Source organism: Xyrauchen texanus, chromosome 16 (assembly GCF_025860055.1).
Source record: "Xyrauchen texanus isolate HMW12.3.18 chromosome 16, RBS_HiC_50CHRs, whole genome shotgun sequence".
NCBI lineage: Eukaryota > Metazoa > Chordata > Actinopteri > Cypriniformes > Catostomidae > Xyrauchen > Xyrauchen texanus.
The window spans coordinates 43,578,787-43,594,250 of record NC_068291.1 but is presented as its reverse complement, the minus strand read 5'-3'; the positions used below and the strand labels follow the sequence as shown (position 1 = coordinate 43,594,250).

The 15,464-nt window shown below is 39.5% G+C and overlaps 1 long non-coding RNA gene across 1 annotated transcript; it reads left to right on the top strand.

Moving 5' to 3' along the window:
• The first annotated feature begins 14,103 nt into the window (after positions 1-14,103).
• Positions 14,104-15,260, top strand: LOC127657426 (uncharacterized). Its single transcript, XR_007972277.1, has 3 exons — positions 14,104-14,342; positions 14,490-14,597; positions 15,223-15,260. It is a non-coding gene; the product is annotated as an uncharacterized LOC127657426 (long non-coding RNA).
• The last annotated feature ends 204 nt before the right edge of the window (positions 15,261-15,464 follow it).

Below are 15,464 nucleotides of genomic sequence, written 5' to 3'. Positions count from 1 at the left end.
ATAAAGACATCAACCGTAGGATTAGATGGAAAACCTCAGAGTTAATTTAGTCATTTTCTCACAATCATGGTGTTCTGAATCTGGCCGGGTTTAAAGGGGACTGAGGGGACATTGCTCCCCCTAGATTTGCTTCGAGGAACTTCTGATGCCCTTGCTGACAGCAAAACAATCAAGGGGCAATTCGTCCCCGGACTGATGGCAAAAGAATACAAGTGAACATACAAGTTCCCAACCAAAGATTGCATCCTAGCACTGGCCCTGCAAACCCGTATGATCTTGTTTCTTAAAGAGGTTTGGAATGACATGAGTGTGTGTAAATGATGACAGGTGGAAATTGTGCCTTTTTTATTTAGGCTGCTGTGGCTCTCACTACAATGAGCTGCAGTTGATTGTCACTGTGCCCAAATGATGACAATTTCCTACTTGCCAAAAACGCGAAAGGACTCAGAGATGACAAGGAATACAGATCGGCATCACCATAAATAAATGATCTTCATGTTTTTTATAATGACAGATAGAGACTTTCTAGACTGCTTTTGCTGTTTTCAGTAGCAGGTCAGTAGCCTCTTCAGACACACAAATAAGTCTGTGATGTATGATGGATGTTCAAGGAGTAAAAACATGAACCTCTATTGACGATTCATTTATTGGAGACAGTTTTAGATTTGGTTGAAAGGATTTAGGGGATGTCCTAAACAATCTTTTGATGATGTCAGTTTTTCATTTATTTATTTTGCATTTTGATCCACAACTTAGTCGGTCCTCGAGGTGGCATGGTTACTCACCTCAATCTGGGTGGTGGAGGACGTCTCAGTTGCCTCCGCTTCTGAGACCGTCAATCCGCGCATCTTATCACGTGACTCGTTGTGCACGACACCGCGGAGACTCACAGCATGTGGAGGCTTAGGGTTAGGTTTAGGGTCATGTTTAGGTTAGGTTTAGTGTCAAGTTTAGGGTTATGTTTAGGGTCAGGATTAAGGTCAGGTTTAGGGTTAGGGTCAGGTTTAGGGTCAGGTTTAGGTTTAGGGTCAGGTTTAGGGCCAGGTTTAGTTATATGGTCAGGTTTAGGGCCAGGTTTAGGTTCAGGTTTAGGGCCAGATTTAGGCTTAGGGGTTGGTGTAGGGTGTCTGTGGGACTCTAAATAAACAATAAACATGTTAATGCCCCTATACTTTATGTTAGTATTTAATCAGGGGTGCAAATAGCATCTATATAATAAGAAGACGCTTTTTTGGCTATTTACACTAAGCATTAAAGTCTCTGACTTTGATATTTATTTTATACTTATAAGCTGCACATTCACACAGTGTCACGAGAACCTATGAAGGATGCACTTTGCCTCTTACTAGCTATTTTTTTTTTTACTAATAAGTTAATTGTTAGGAAAAAAAAAAACAAATGTAAAGAGGCTAATCGGCAAGTCCGTAACTAGTCCAATTATTAATAATTACTGTCTAATTTCTCGTCCCTAAAATAAAGTGTTACTGGTTCCATTAGATAACATGACCTAACAATGAACAATACTTTTAGAGCATTTACTAAACTTGGTTAATGTTAGTTACAACATAATATATTTTTAAAATCAAAAGTTGCATTAGTTTACATTAGTTAATGCACTATGGACTAATAAATGCATTCACTGTTTGTTCATGATACCTAATGCATTTACTAATGATAATGAACGGAACCTTATTGTAAAGTGTTACCATGTTATTTGAAAACAAAATGACTGGAATTAAAGCCATAGTGATTAAACCAATTGAGCCAAATCCTGTTTTTGGTAACATTTGTAGACCATTGTTCCTTTTGAATCACAAGCCAAAAAAAACTGCACTGTTTGAAGCATATGTTGCATAACTCTGTTCTGATCATATAATAAAATCAGTTATCTTTAATATCTTCAAATATGCAAAACTGTTGTTTAAACAAAAATATCAGTAGACAAAAGCTGTTTTATTAATAAATAATTTACAATGAGCATGGATTGGACGTGTTGAACACATGCCAGGCCAAACTTTTAAGAAAGCCACAATGAAATAAATACTACATAAAAAGGATAAAGAGTCCAAAAATTAATAAAAAGATGTGGAGAAAAAGGTTGCAATTTTAAAGCATTTGTGCTCCTGTTTTCGCAGTTCTAACATTGAACATTACACATTTCTAGTTTGCATACTTTACTTGGATTTCCTTTATTTTGGGAGACGTTTCTTTATATTACACTCAGAAAATACTAAAGATTATTAACTTTTCCCAATGCAATAAATATATGTAATTATAGATAAGCCTAAAACATTGATTTTTCATATGTGTGTTTCATGCTTATGACTGATATTCTGATGGTTTTGATTTGGTTAATAATGGGCCGATAAATATCGGTGACAGATACATCGGTGCATCCCTAATGTCTGTTGACCGGGCAACAGATATTGAAGTAATTTAGCATTTTAGTTTTAAACACGTAACTCTATTTTTGCATAAAACATATATGCTGGCAAGCCTCTCGTTCATCGGGAAAGGAGGAAACAGGGATTAACAATCAACACAAAACACTCTGTATAACAGTTAAAGGATGGGCAAGGAGGAGGCGAGAACCAGCTTGACGATATAAATCATATTTTAATGAGAAACTTAAAAGAAGACATAAACACACATGACGGACATGTCCGCTAACGATCTCTCTCTCCCGCACGGCCCTCTGCAGTCAGCCTTTAAACCTCACGGAGGCATAATTAGCCTTATACGGGACCGGTGCGCAGGATCACGACCCGGCCCAAAATATTGTCATGCTCTCTGTCACATGAATGGTTGTGCAAACGTTACCTGAAATGTAATGAGTGCCTTTTGGGAAAAAAAAATCATAAAATGTGCTTTTAATTTCACCGTGTAGTCATTAATGACCCAGATGTTTCATTTGGGCTTTTAACACTTTTTCAATCATATATTGACTTGTCATACACAGATGATGCACTACAATAAAATGGGTGAACTATCTCATAGACTTACACTGGAGGAGGGATCCAAGCCAGAATATCATAGAGACTTTTGACTTGGGGCAGTAAGCAACCACCTAGCAACCATGTAGAACACCCTAGCAACCAATGGTTGCACAACATGTGCATGGTAAAATTAATGCACTGTGTGGAGTGGAGGGGGGCGAGGCCGGACTAGAATGTCGCACGCCCGGTCCCCAATCGGCCTGATGGGGCGCGCGAGGGATAAAGGCGGCCGGTGACGACGGTTAGAGAGAGAGAGAATTACATGCATGTCCGTCATGTGTGTGTTTATGTTTGTGTGTTTTGGTTTAAGTTTTCATTAAATTATGATTTATATTGACAAGCCGGTTCTCGCCGCCTCCTTGCCCATCTTAACCCCCTTACATTGGTGCCTAAACCCGGGAGGGAGGAGGGATGCCCGTCGCAGAGTCCTCGACACTGCCGTCCACCCAGGGGAGCGCCGCTGCCATCTGCCGGACCGACCGTTGCCGTCCGCGGGGCGAGTGGGGACTGGATTCCCCGACCTCCTGAAGCGATGGAGCCGCTGCCAGGGGCGGAGGAGTGGCCTGCCGTCCCCTAGAACGTCAGAGGGGTCGAGGGAAGACCGCCGTCTGCGAGGGGAGGAGGGAAGTAACTCCCCGATCGCCTGGAGAGGTAGGGCCACTGCCAGGGGCGGAGGAATGTCCCCAGGTGCCGCCAGAAAAGCGGAGGGGCATTCTGTCCGCTGGGGGTCGGAGGTTTGCGCCCCATCAGGCCGATTGGGGACCGGGCGTGCGACATTACAGCCTGGCCCCGCCCCCCTCCGCTCCACACTGTTATAATCAAGATGAAGCAAACCTGTGAACCAATAGCATTATGTGTGAAGACATAAGTGTGAGAGGCAGGACATTAGCCTCTTTTTAAGGAGCGCTGATTTTATTTTGAGACGACCGTGCGAACAAATCTTGTGATGTCTGACTCCCTCTTGCTGAGTCGGCTGTGTTTCAATCAATTACAGATGGATTCATAATTCGATTGCTCACTTAATACAGAGCCGAGGTCAAATACTTCTGTTAGTGTGCTTCAGAAGACTCTTATCTGCTCTATCATGGACAAATGAGTCTTGTCTGCAGAACTGGAGAGCAGCTGTCAGCTGTTTAAATGAAACCAGATGGTGGATATCTCCAAGGTTGAAGTAAACTCCACTTTGTAGCTGATGGAAGGTGGTTGATTGGTCATATGGGTTGAGTTCCAATTGGCTCATTTACAGTGCATGTCCTCAGTAAGTGTGGTCAGGTTGTTCAATATGGTGCCGTTGAACCGTAACATCAGATTGGAATCTGTTACAGTGCTCATGATTATAGATTTGTGGGTTTATTGCACTTAGAGGGCAAATGCAATGAAAACGGTTCTATGCAGGTGGTATATATTATATATATATATATATATATATATATATATATATATATATATATATATATATATATATAAATTATTTTAACAGTTTTGTACTCAACAATTTTAATAGAAACACAAAATTAAATTAGTTTAATGTATTTTTATTAAGTTAATCTATTCTTGTAACCGTAATGTCATGTGGTGCGTCCGAATTTTCAAATTTAAGAGTGGTAATGCCTTGAACCTGTATCCAGATGTCCTTTGCATGTTGCTGTATGATGTCACTTCTGGTCCTTAAACACTTTTCTTCAAATGGCATTCTCTTGTCGGTTGCACCACATAAAACGACCATTATCAGGCAATGCACATTTATGTATTCTGATGTAAATAATACAAATCCTTTGGAGTTTTGTGTCGTAATACAGAACAGTTATAGAATCATGCAAATTATGTTAACATAACACAAGTTATGGCTGGACGGTCACACCACATGATATTTTAACACTTTAAATGTGCCAAAAATTAAGGTCCCACTTTACATTAAGTGTCTTTAACTACTATGTACTAATATTAAAATACATACAATACAATGCTTTTATTGTGTAACTACATGCTGTTCTGCAAATGCTCACTAGATTCACATTTGCTGCTATTGAGGTTGAGGTACGGGTAGGTTTAAGGTAAGGGTTTGAATTAGGGTTAGTTTAGATTAGGGTTATAGGAGGCGAGCACGCCATCGTCTATAACTTTAACAATCTCTCTTTAGCTGGTCAGGTCTACCCCAAAAACTCTTCCAATTGTCTACAAATCCAATGCTATTCTCTAGACACCACTCAGACATCCAGCCATTCAGTGACACTAATCTACTATAAACCTCGTCACCACGACGAGCAGGGAGCGGGCCTACAGTGTTTGACATCGTTTTTGCAAATTTACACAACTCTTTAACATTATCTTTAGTGATGTCTGACTGGCGAAGCCGGACATCATTAGTACCGATATGAATAACAATTTTAGAAAATCTACATTTAGCATTAGCTAGCACTTCTAAATTTGATTTGATGTCAGACACTCTGGCACCTGAAATGCCTTTAACAATAGTGGCTGGAGTCTCTATTTCCATGTTCCTTACAATAGAATCACCAATAAAAAGGGCTCTTTCAACATCACTGAGTGGGGAGAATCGATTGGAAACCCTAACAGGAATGGGAGAGTGGTATTGCTATGCCGAGCGAGTATGCCACCGAGACGTCACCCAAACGCCCTGCTGCAGGGGCTCTACAGCCGGAACCAGAGTGTGTGTGTTGCTCTCTGTTCTACCTGGATTCGAAACAGTATCTACCAGCTTCTCTTTCTCACTGACCTCCACTAGCGTTCGGATGCATGTCTCTAACTCATTAACCTTCTCAGTCAGCCTGACTAATTCCTTACATTTATCACATGTGAATCCCTCACTGCTGACAGAGGAGGCTATTGTAAACATGTGACATGCAGTGCAGTAAGAAATAACATGAGTGTATGCCATGTCTTACCGCAATTGTTGTTGTTGCTTGTTCCTCAGCGGTGAGGATTTGAGATCAATGTGAATCCCTCATGCAATTGTTGTTATTCTTGATAAGAGGTGCTTTGAGATTGATGTAATAATTTGTGTAACACAGGAGTAAATACGGGTGTGGCCTGTAAAATGCATGCAGTGTAATCGCGATAAGAGAATGAAGTGGAGGAAAACACGATGCGTGCTGAAAAATGGCAGATGTTAAGGATTAAAGGATGAAAACAGATAGATAAGCAATGCTAACAAATCTAGCAGGCTACAAACACGGACTAGAGCAAGGTGCCAGCAGCAACAGGTAAAATACACACTGTGGATCTCTCTGGATCCACTCTCTCTCTCCCACTCGGCACTTGGCTTCCCTTTTAAATGTCTCTCTCCGTATCACTACAGCAAGACACAGGTGTTAGAGATAATTACAAACCAGGTGACAAGCCTTACCGCTCTCTCTCTCTCCCGCAGACCGACACACGACCACGCCCCCCCATGCACATATGATGTAACATATGAAATTAAGAATGTATGAGAATAAAAATAAGCAAAGCTGACGTAACCCGCGCCGTGAAACGAGTGCAAACCTCTCTCGCACCCTACGACCAATGGAAATGAGAACAAGGAGGATGCACAAATTTCAGATATGAACCAGATATCAGAAGACTAAACTCGCTCAAGAGACAGGCTCAACAACAAGGGGGGAAGGAAATGACAACAACACTGGCTGTAGTACAAAAAAAATTAAGATGTGTTTAAAAAACAAAACTATGGAATGATATTCCAGACATTATTCAAAAGGAATTGCAAATTGTATTTGCAATTGCGTTTTCAATTTGTGGACGCATAAAATGTGACATAATCCAAACGCAATTGCAAATCGCGCATTACCGTTTGCATTTTCGTTTAAGCGAACGCACAGTGACTGCCAAATTTCAAATGGAAAAGCAAAGTCCGTTTGCAACTGTGTTTCCCATATCTTACGAGTTTTGGCCCTGTCATATTTAAATAGCAATTTCAATTACCACGTCTGCTTTTTCACTTTCTCAGCGTCGCGTATGTAGCCAGCCAAAACTCAAATGGAATACTAATTCCCTTAGTATTTCCATTTCCGATGCCTTACACGGAAACCTGTCAATCAGGGTCAAGGGTGGGATTATGCTATGGGGCGTGTTTGTCTTGGGAAGTGACATCACTCACAGTCTATCACGATCAATAATTAGCACTGCACTTTATTCATCTATAATCTCACACTGAAATGTCAACATATTCTCCTCAATATACTACTTCATATATATATATATATATATATATATATATATATATATATTTCATATACACCTACTTATTGTATTGTATATTGTGTGTATTGTATACTGTGCATTGTATATAATTATTGTGTTGTGTAAGTATGTGTACATTTGATATGTAAATTGTGTAGTGTAAGTATGTTGTTTATTGTAATTGGTATATGTCTCGTCACTGTCATGACTGTTATGTTGCTCGGAACTGCACACAAGAATTTCACCTACTGTTGCACTTGTGTACATGGTAGTGTGACAATAAAGTGATTTGATTTTATTTGATTTGATAAACCGGCGTCTGTTCAGGGCATCACCTCTTGACCGTCGACTGTGAGTGACGTCACTTCCCAAGACAAACACGCCCCATAGCATAATCCCACCCTTGACCCTGATTGACAGGTTTCCGTGTAAGGCATCGGAAATGGAAATACTAAGGGAATTAGTATTCCATTTGAGTTTTGGCTGGCTACATACGCGACGCTGAGAAAGTGAAAAAGCAGACATGGATTGCTATTTAAATATGACAGGGCCAAAACTCGTAAGATATGGGAAACACAGTTGCAAATGCTTTTCCATTTGAAATTTGGCAGTCACTGTGTGTTCGCTTAAACGAAAATGCAAACGGTAATGCGCGATTTGCAATTGCGTTTGGATTGTCACATTTTATGCGTCCACAAATTGAAAACGCAATTGCAAATACAATTTGCAATTCCTTTTGAATAATGTCCGGAATATCATTCCATACAGAACAGTTAAAACATCACAATACACAAGACAAAAAAATGACTTCTCCCAATTTACACTCTGAAATGTATTCTTACTTGCAATTTATTAATTAGTTCCCCATTTGAATTACTATTGGCTATTTTTTAATTTCTTTTGGCCTATTTATTAATAAATACTAATACATTTATTTATATTCTATCTAGTCATTTAGAAATTAGCTCAGTCCCAATTATAAAAATTACAAAAATAAATCACATTAAATCAAATTGGCATTCAATACCAGTCTCAATATAAATTGAGATAATTCAGTTCAGTGTTAGTGTAATGACACAGCTTCCCCGGAATTCCTTTTCACATACATCAGTTCTTGAACAACACAGTTCATGCGAAAATGCAGAACATTTTCAGATCCTGATCCAAGGTTCAGTCTTTATATGGTTATGGCTCGCCAGTCCCTGCAACGCATTTTGACACCTTTTAGCGTGAGGCAGGGACAATTTGAGTTCAGAATCCTCATTAGAATTCATCAAATACTGAGCAAAATATGATCAGCATCCAACTCCGGTGAAGATAGATTGGGAAGGAAAAAATTTAAAAAAGGGGAAAAAATGGAAAAAAGAAAAAACGACCTTGCAAAAGACAAGGCCAAAAACACAATTAGATACTCAATGCATTATATACATTACAACAATCAACTTGCAAATAAAGTAACATTACACATATTTTACTTCCTTTTTTTCATCTAACATTAACATGCTAAAATCACATTAATATAAAACGACATATATTCAAATGATATATATAGGGCCTCATCACCGCAGCACATTTACATTTACATTTATTCATTTGGCAGACGCTTTTATCCAAAGCGACTTACAAAAGAGGAAGAACATCAGCGAATCATCTTAGGGAGACAGTGGTACAAAAAGTGCCATATTACAAAGTTTCACTATCATCATAATAATATACAAAACAGATTTAAGTGCAACAAGAAATGTAAATATATATATATATATAGTTTTTTTTTTTTTTTTTTTTATTGACCGGTTAAGTGCTTTTGGAAAAGATGTGTTTTTAGCCGCTTTTTGAAGATAGAGAGTGAGTTAGCTTCCCGGATTGAGTTGGGAAGGTCATTCCACCACCGTGGTATGATGAAACTGAAAGTCCGGGAAAGTGTTTTGGTGCCTCTTTGTTTTGGTACGACAAGGCGACGTTCCTTAGCCGACCGCGAGGCTTCTGGTGGGAACGTAGCTCTGCATAAATGTTTTTAGGTATGCTGGAGCAGACCCAGTGACTGTTTTGTATGCCAGCATCAGGGCCTTGAATTTAATACGTGCATGAACCGGCAGCCAGTGGAGAGAGACAAAGAGTGGTGTAACATGTGCTCTCTTAGGTTCATTAAAGACCAGACGTGCTGCTGCATTCTGGATCATTTGGAGAGGTCTAATAGCACATGCAGGAAGGTCTGCAATGAGAGCGTTACAGTAGTCCAGTCTAGTTATGACAAGGGACTGAACGAGCAGTTGTGTGGCATGTACAGAGAGGAAGGGTCTTATCTTCCTGATATTGTAGAGTGTAAATCTACAAGATCTTGCAGTTTTTGAAATGTGGTCTGTGAAATTTAGCTCATCATCAATGGTTACCCCTAGATTTCTGACCGTTTTGGAAGGCGAAACTGTAGTTGGACCCAGCTGCACAGTGATGTTGTGTTCAACAGCAGGGTTGGCTGGAAAGACAAGGAGTTCTGTCTTGGCAGGGTTGAGTTGAAGGTGGTGTTCCTTCATCCAGGCTGAGATGTCTGCCAGACAGGCAGCGATTCGAACGGTCACTGTGGTGTCGTTGGGCTGGAAAGACAAGTAGAGTTAGCGTGTCATCAGCGTAGCAGTGGTAAGAGAAACCATGTGACTGGATGATGGGTCCCAGTGATGTTGTGTATATGGAGAAGAGAAGTGGCCCAAGCACTGATCCCTGAGGTACCCCAGTAAGTAACTGGTGTGGCTTGGATACTTCCCTCTCCATGCTACCTCAAAGGACCTTTCTGAGAGATAAGAGTTGAACCAGTCAAGCACAGTTCCAGTGATACCCAGTTTAGAGAGGGTGGAGAGTAGGATCTGATGGTTGACTGTGTCAAAGGCAGCAGAAAGGTCCAGCAAAATCAGAACGGATGATCTCGATTCAGCTCTCGCCAGTCTCAGCGACTCGATGACAGACAGCAGGGCAGTCTCAGTGGAGTGTCCACTTCTGAAGCCTGACTGATTGTCATCCAGCAGCTTGTTCTGTGAGAGATAGGTGGAGATCTGATTGAAAACTGCCCTTTCAAGTGTTTTTGCCATGAATGGGATGAGAGAGACTGGTCTGTAGTGTTCTATCTGTGTGGGGTTAAGTGCAGGTTTTTTCAGCAGTGGGGTAACTCGAGCCTGCTTAAATGTAGTGGGAAAAGTGCCTGCAAGAAGGGATGTGTTAATTATGTGTGTAAGTGCCGGTAGGATGGACGGAGAGATGGCCTGGAGAAGGTGTGATGGAATGGGGTCAAGGGAACAGGTTGTGGGGTGGTTGGAGAGGAGGAGTTTAGAGACCTCAGTGTCAGTTAAAGGAGAGAACATAGTGAAAGAAGGGTTGCATACAGGAGCCAGGTGTTTGACAGGGTGTGGTGCAGTGAATGTATTGCTGATGGCTGTAACCTTATCAGTAAAAAATGTGGCGAATATATCTGCTGTCAGTGATGTGTCAGGTGGTGGAGGGGGAGGGCAGAGAAGTGTGTTAAATGTTCTAAACAAGCTACGAGTGTCTGTGGTGCTGTTGATTTTGGTCTGGTAATATGAAGTTTTTGCAGTTTTAACGTTATTTTAAAAAGTTGCCAGCAGAAGCTGATATTTACCTAGATCAGCTGGATCTTTAGATTTCCGCAGCACGTGTGCACTGCATGTCGTAACTCAAATACACGTGCAAATACTTGTAATAACACTTATAAACTATTCAAAGTACCTTTCAACTTTTAAATATTACTTTCCTTTCATTATGAAACATTCACATATTATCTTCTCTTTCTTTGAACCCAAAATTGGCTTTTACATATAATTAATTAATTCCTTACATTTATATAGCACTGACTGGTGACCTGTCCAGGGTGTCCCCTGCCTTTCGCCCAATGTTAGCTGGGATAGGCTCCAGCCCCCCGCGACCCTGTACACAGGATAAGCGGTTGACGATGGATAAAAAGCGCTGTTCTAGGAACTCAAAGCGCTTTACATAGCATATGGATGATGATGCAACGGCAGCCATAGTGTGCCAGAACACCCACCAGACATTGGTGGAGAGGAGGGAGTAGAGTGATGCAGCCAATTCAGGGATGGAGATTAATACAAGGCCATGGCAGATAGGGGCCAATTTTTCATGACCACAGAGAGTCAGGACCTCAGTTTAACATCTCATCCAAAGGACAGTGCCTTTTTACAGGGGGGCATTAGGACCCACACAGTCCATAGGGTGAGCACCCCCTGCTGGCCTCCCTAATACCACTTCCAGCAGCAACCTTGGTTTTCCCCAGGAGGTCTCCCATCCAGGTACTGGCCAGGCTCAACCCTGCTTAGCTTTAGTGGGCAACCAGTTAAGAGCTGCAGGGTGATATGACTGCTGCCAAATAACTACAAATAACACAGCAGCATTTAAAATTTAAACAACAATTAACAAGTATTAACTAAGATCTCAATAGATGAGAGAGTTTTAGTTTCACTTACCAAGAGAACTTGATTTAATTGTTAATTAAAGTGTTGTTGAATCCGAGTGAGCCATCACTCACGATCGTTTGACTCAACACTTCTATTTTCAAATCTCTCTCTCTTATTTCTGAAATCCAACTTTTAGTTATGTCATTTCTAATATTTTTTTCTGTTTTAAGGCTTTTTAGGTGGCACAACAGAAGCAGCTTCATCAACCGTGCTGTCACCAGAGGAGCTTCCTCAATATCTCCCGCTGTCTGCAATGACACCGCAGAAACAGGGCGGAGCTAAATTATCATTATTCCAAATTAAACTTATTTCTTAACTTCTTACTTTTTCTTAAACTCTCTTCAGAACAACACTCTCAAACTCAACAGATATTAATAAAATACAATTCAATATACATATTTATGCATACTATAACACTTTCTTTTTATAACTTGGACTTGGACTACTAGTAACCTGGGTTACACCAACAGGCTACAAACACTCGTGCAGGGAGTTTTTTTGTTTTTTTTTGTTTCGTTTTTTGTTGTTGTTGTTGTGGTTAATGAATGCATTTCACAAGAACACATTTTGTTTTTGTTCCCTGCGCATTTTAGCAGCGCGTAGTCAAGCAGCATATTAGCTTTGGGCAACAATAATAACGTTTAAGTTGATTTGTAAACAAAACTTTTGCGATTTTAAATGAAACAGATCAGAACAGCTGAAATCAGTTTCGTACCAATATCACTCCTAAATGTTTGTAGGAATTGTTGGGTGGGATAAACTCAATCAATTATTATTATTTAATGTCATTTATTTGACCATGCTTGTGAGGAGTTTATTTTGTTGCGGAGACCAGACTTGAGTCCAGTTATTATTAAAGAAATTGTTCCAAAAATAAATCCTTACAAAAATAACCGAAGGACTTGAAAAGCTTTAAGAATAGAAACATCATCCAATCTTGACATAATAATGAGATGAAATACATGTCAGAGGTGTTTTGCACTTTGAAATGAAATCTGCACTCATTGATTACAACAATAATCCAAAAATGTAAGATTTTCCTACACATGACTTGACATTGCAACTCTCAATGTGTCCACTAGAAGAAGACAGATAGTCGTTGCAATTTAGAAATGAGTTCACAAGTAATGATGAATGTTATTACAAGAGAAGCTTTAAAAACCATATAATAAGTAAGGAATAATTGACGACGGGCCGTTGAATTATTAGAAAAATAATGCACACCCGGGGTGGTAATGCGGTCACGACGCGAAGCGGAGTTTATACTACAGTTACCACACCTCGAAACATTGTTCAGATGATGTGATTCTAGACGTTTGTCAAGTTTTTGTCATTAAAACGCTCTTGTATGTAGGACTAATTTCTTACGCATCTAATCCCATGCCTCCGTTGCTAATTCCAAAACGTCATTTTAGAGTTAGTAACGGAGGTTTGAGCCACTGACAGCAGACTAATGCAGTTATTAGTGTAGTTATTAGAGAGACAGAGGTTGCAATAATGAGACAGAAAATCATGTGCATCATATTATTTAATTTATTTATTAATTCATACGTTATAATTCATTCGTTAATTCGAACGAATTTATTTATTAAAATTAAACTGCACGTTAAACACATTGACAGCCCAAGCTGTTGTTTTTTGGTGTTTTCTTCATGTTTTTCAGCCTCGAGTCGGTCTAGCTGTTCTTCGCTGATTGTTTTATGTCTTTTGTTGTTGCCGGCTGCCTTTGATGTCCTCTTCCGTTTATTTGTTTTTTCATCTGAGCTATCCAATACTGCGGTCGCCCAGTTGTTAAAATGTTTATGTTCACCATAAATATTAAAATTTACTTCCGGAAAAACAAAATAGTCTGTCATTTTTTTTCCTCTTGAAGTTGAAGTGGATTTGTCGCTGTCACTTCTTCTTATGAATTGTATCCTATTTTCCGTTATTACAGTTGACTACGCGAAGTGATATGGAACTGTAATGCGGTCAAGACCTGCCTGGAACTACTTTAGCCGTGCGTTTCCCTGAAAATAATTGCACACCTTAGAACGTTCTCAACCAATCAGAATCAAGCATTCAACAGCCCTGTAGTATAAAAATAAATAACAATAAATGAGATGGTTGAGTTCTCCCCGGATTGAAGTGCCTTGCTCAAGGACACAATGGTGGTGACTGTGGGGATTGAACCAGCAACCTCCTGATTACCAGTTTAACAAATCTTTTAACAAATAAAAACTTTTAAACAAATTTTTTGTGCATCCACAACTCCATTGATAGATGCTGTGACTGTCTGATATTTAAAGAAGTTGCAAGTCGTGCTTACTGCAGCTCAGTCTGCCAAAAATGAACTTGTGAACAAAGATAAGGAAGCAGACGAATGTTGAGTAATAACCCACAGCTTTCCTTAGAACTACTGATCCACAGCCAAGAAAACATGACCAATGGAAGTGAAGGAGCAGCTCATTATAATAACCACAGCCGATTATGTCTGATGTAAACAAGTGGTAGAATTTGAAAGTGTGCAATTTTACAATTCTGGGGAAAGGGGCGGAACTTCCTCATACCCTTATGAATATATATAACGACTACTTGAACTCCAAAGCCATTGTAGAAGTTGCAGCAGAGGAATTCTTGTCCTGTAAATTGATCACCGTTACAGTCTTCAGTGTTCAAACTTTAAACTAAGGTATGTTTTTCCTATACTATACAAGCACAGTGAAAACTATGATAATGTAAGACTTTATTTTCAGTTGGTCATCCTACATGGACGTACAAGTTGATAGGATTTGGTTTAGTACTGTATATTTGCCTTAAGTTTTTTGATTCTTTCTAGGCCATGAAGTTTGGAGACCTCATTTCATTCTCTCGTCCTTTGGGTACAAACACTGGGGAGTGTACAATGGGAAAGAAAATGGAAAAGATACAGTTGTGGAGTTTTCTGGTACAGTGATTCTCTGTGGAAACTTCAAATCATGGTTTCCTATCTCTGACTAGCCTCTGTCTTATTAAAAATGCTTCTTAATTACTTTTTAAAAACTTTACAAGAACACTGATACACTCATTCTGCACATCTGTTAACGTCTATGATTCAGCTACTTTTTTATGCAGTAAAGGATGAAAAAACACTTTAATAGTCAATATTTGACAGACCCAGAATGATTGGGGGTCATTTATCTTATTTTCAGCCACTATAGAGGTCTCAAAAGCTTTGTTAAAAATGTGAATTGCAATAGTACAACAGTACCTAGCAACATATTTTGAACATGAGTACATATGGCAGTAACATGCATTTTATTAAGGATTTAAAATGCATTTAAACAAGACATGATTCATTGCATGTTGTGTAATAGTTCTTCAACATTCTCTGATCTAGATTACAGTAAACTGTGCAGGATGTGCTTGTCTCTTGTATATTTTGTTTATTATCCAGACCTAGTCAGGTCACTTTTAATTGTTAGATATGTCACATTAATATTTTTACATACAATTATGCAGTTGGGTTTGTACTGAATAAATCTGGGTATGGGGGAAACAGTTTGACTTTGACAGTTAAATATTTCCTTTAGGTGAAAGTGGATTAGACAGTAAAGCAAACGCCACTGTGAAGAAAAGTGTGCTCGAACCTGGTGCCAAAGCCAAAGTCGACAATCAATTGGATTATAAATATAAACCAAAATCTGAATCAGAAATGAAAGCAACTATTGAAAGCCTTTTGAATGATGGTGCCGGAAAATACAACGTACTCGAAAACAACTGTGAGCATGTAGCCACACTTATTCGCTACGGAAAGAAAGAATCATTACAGGTA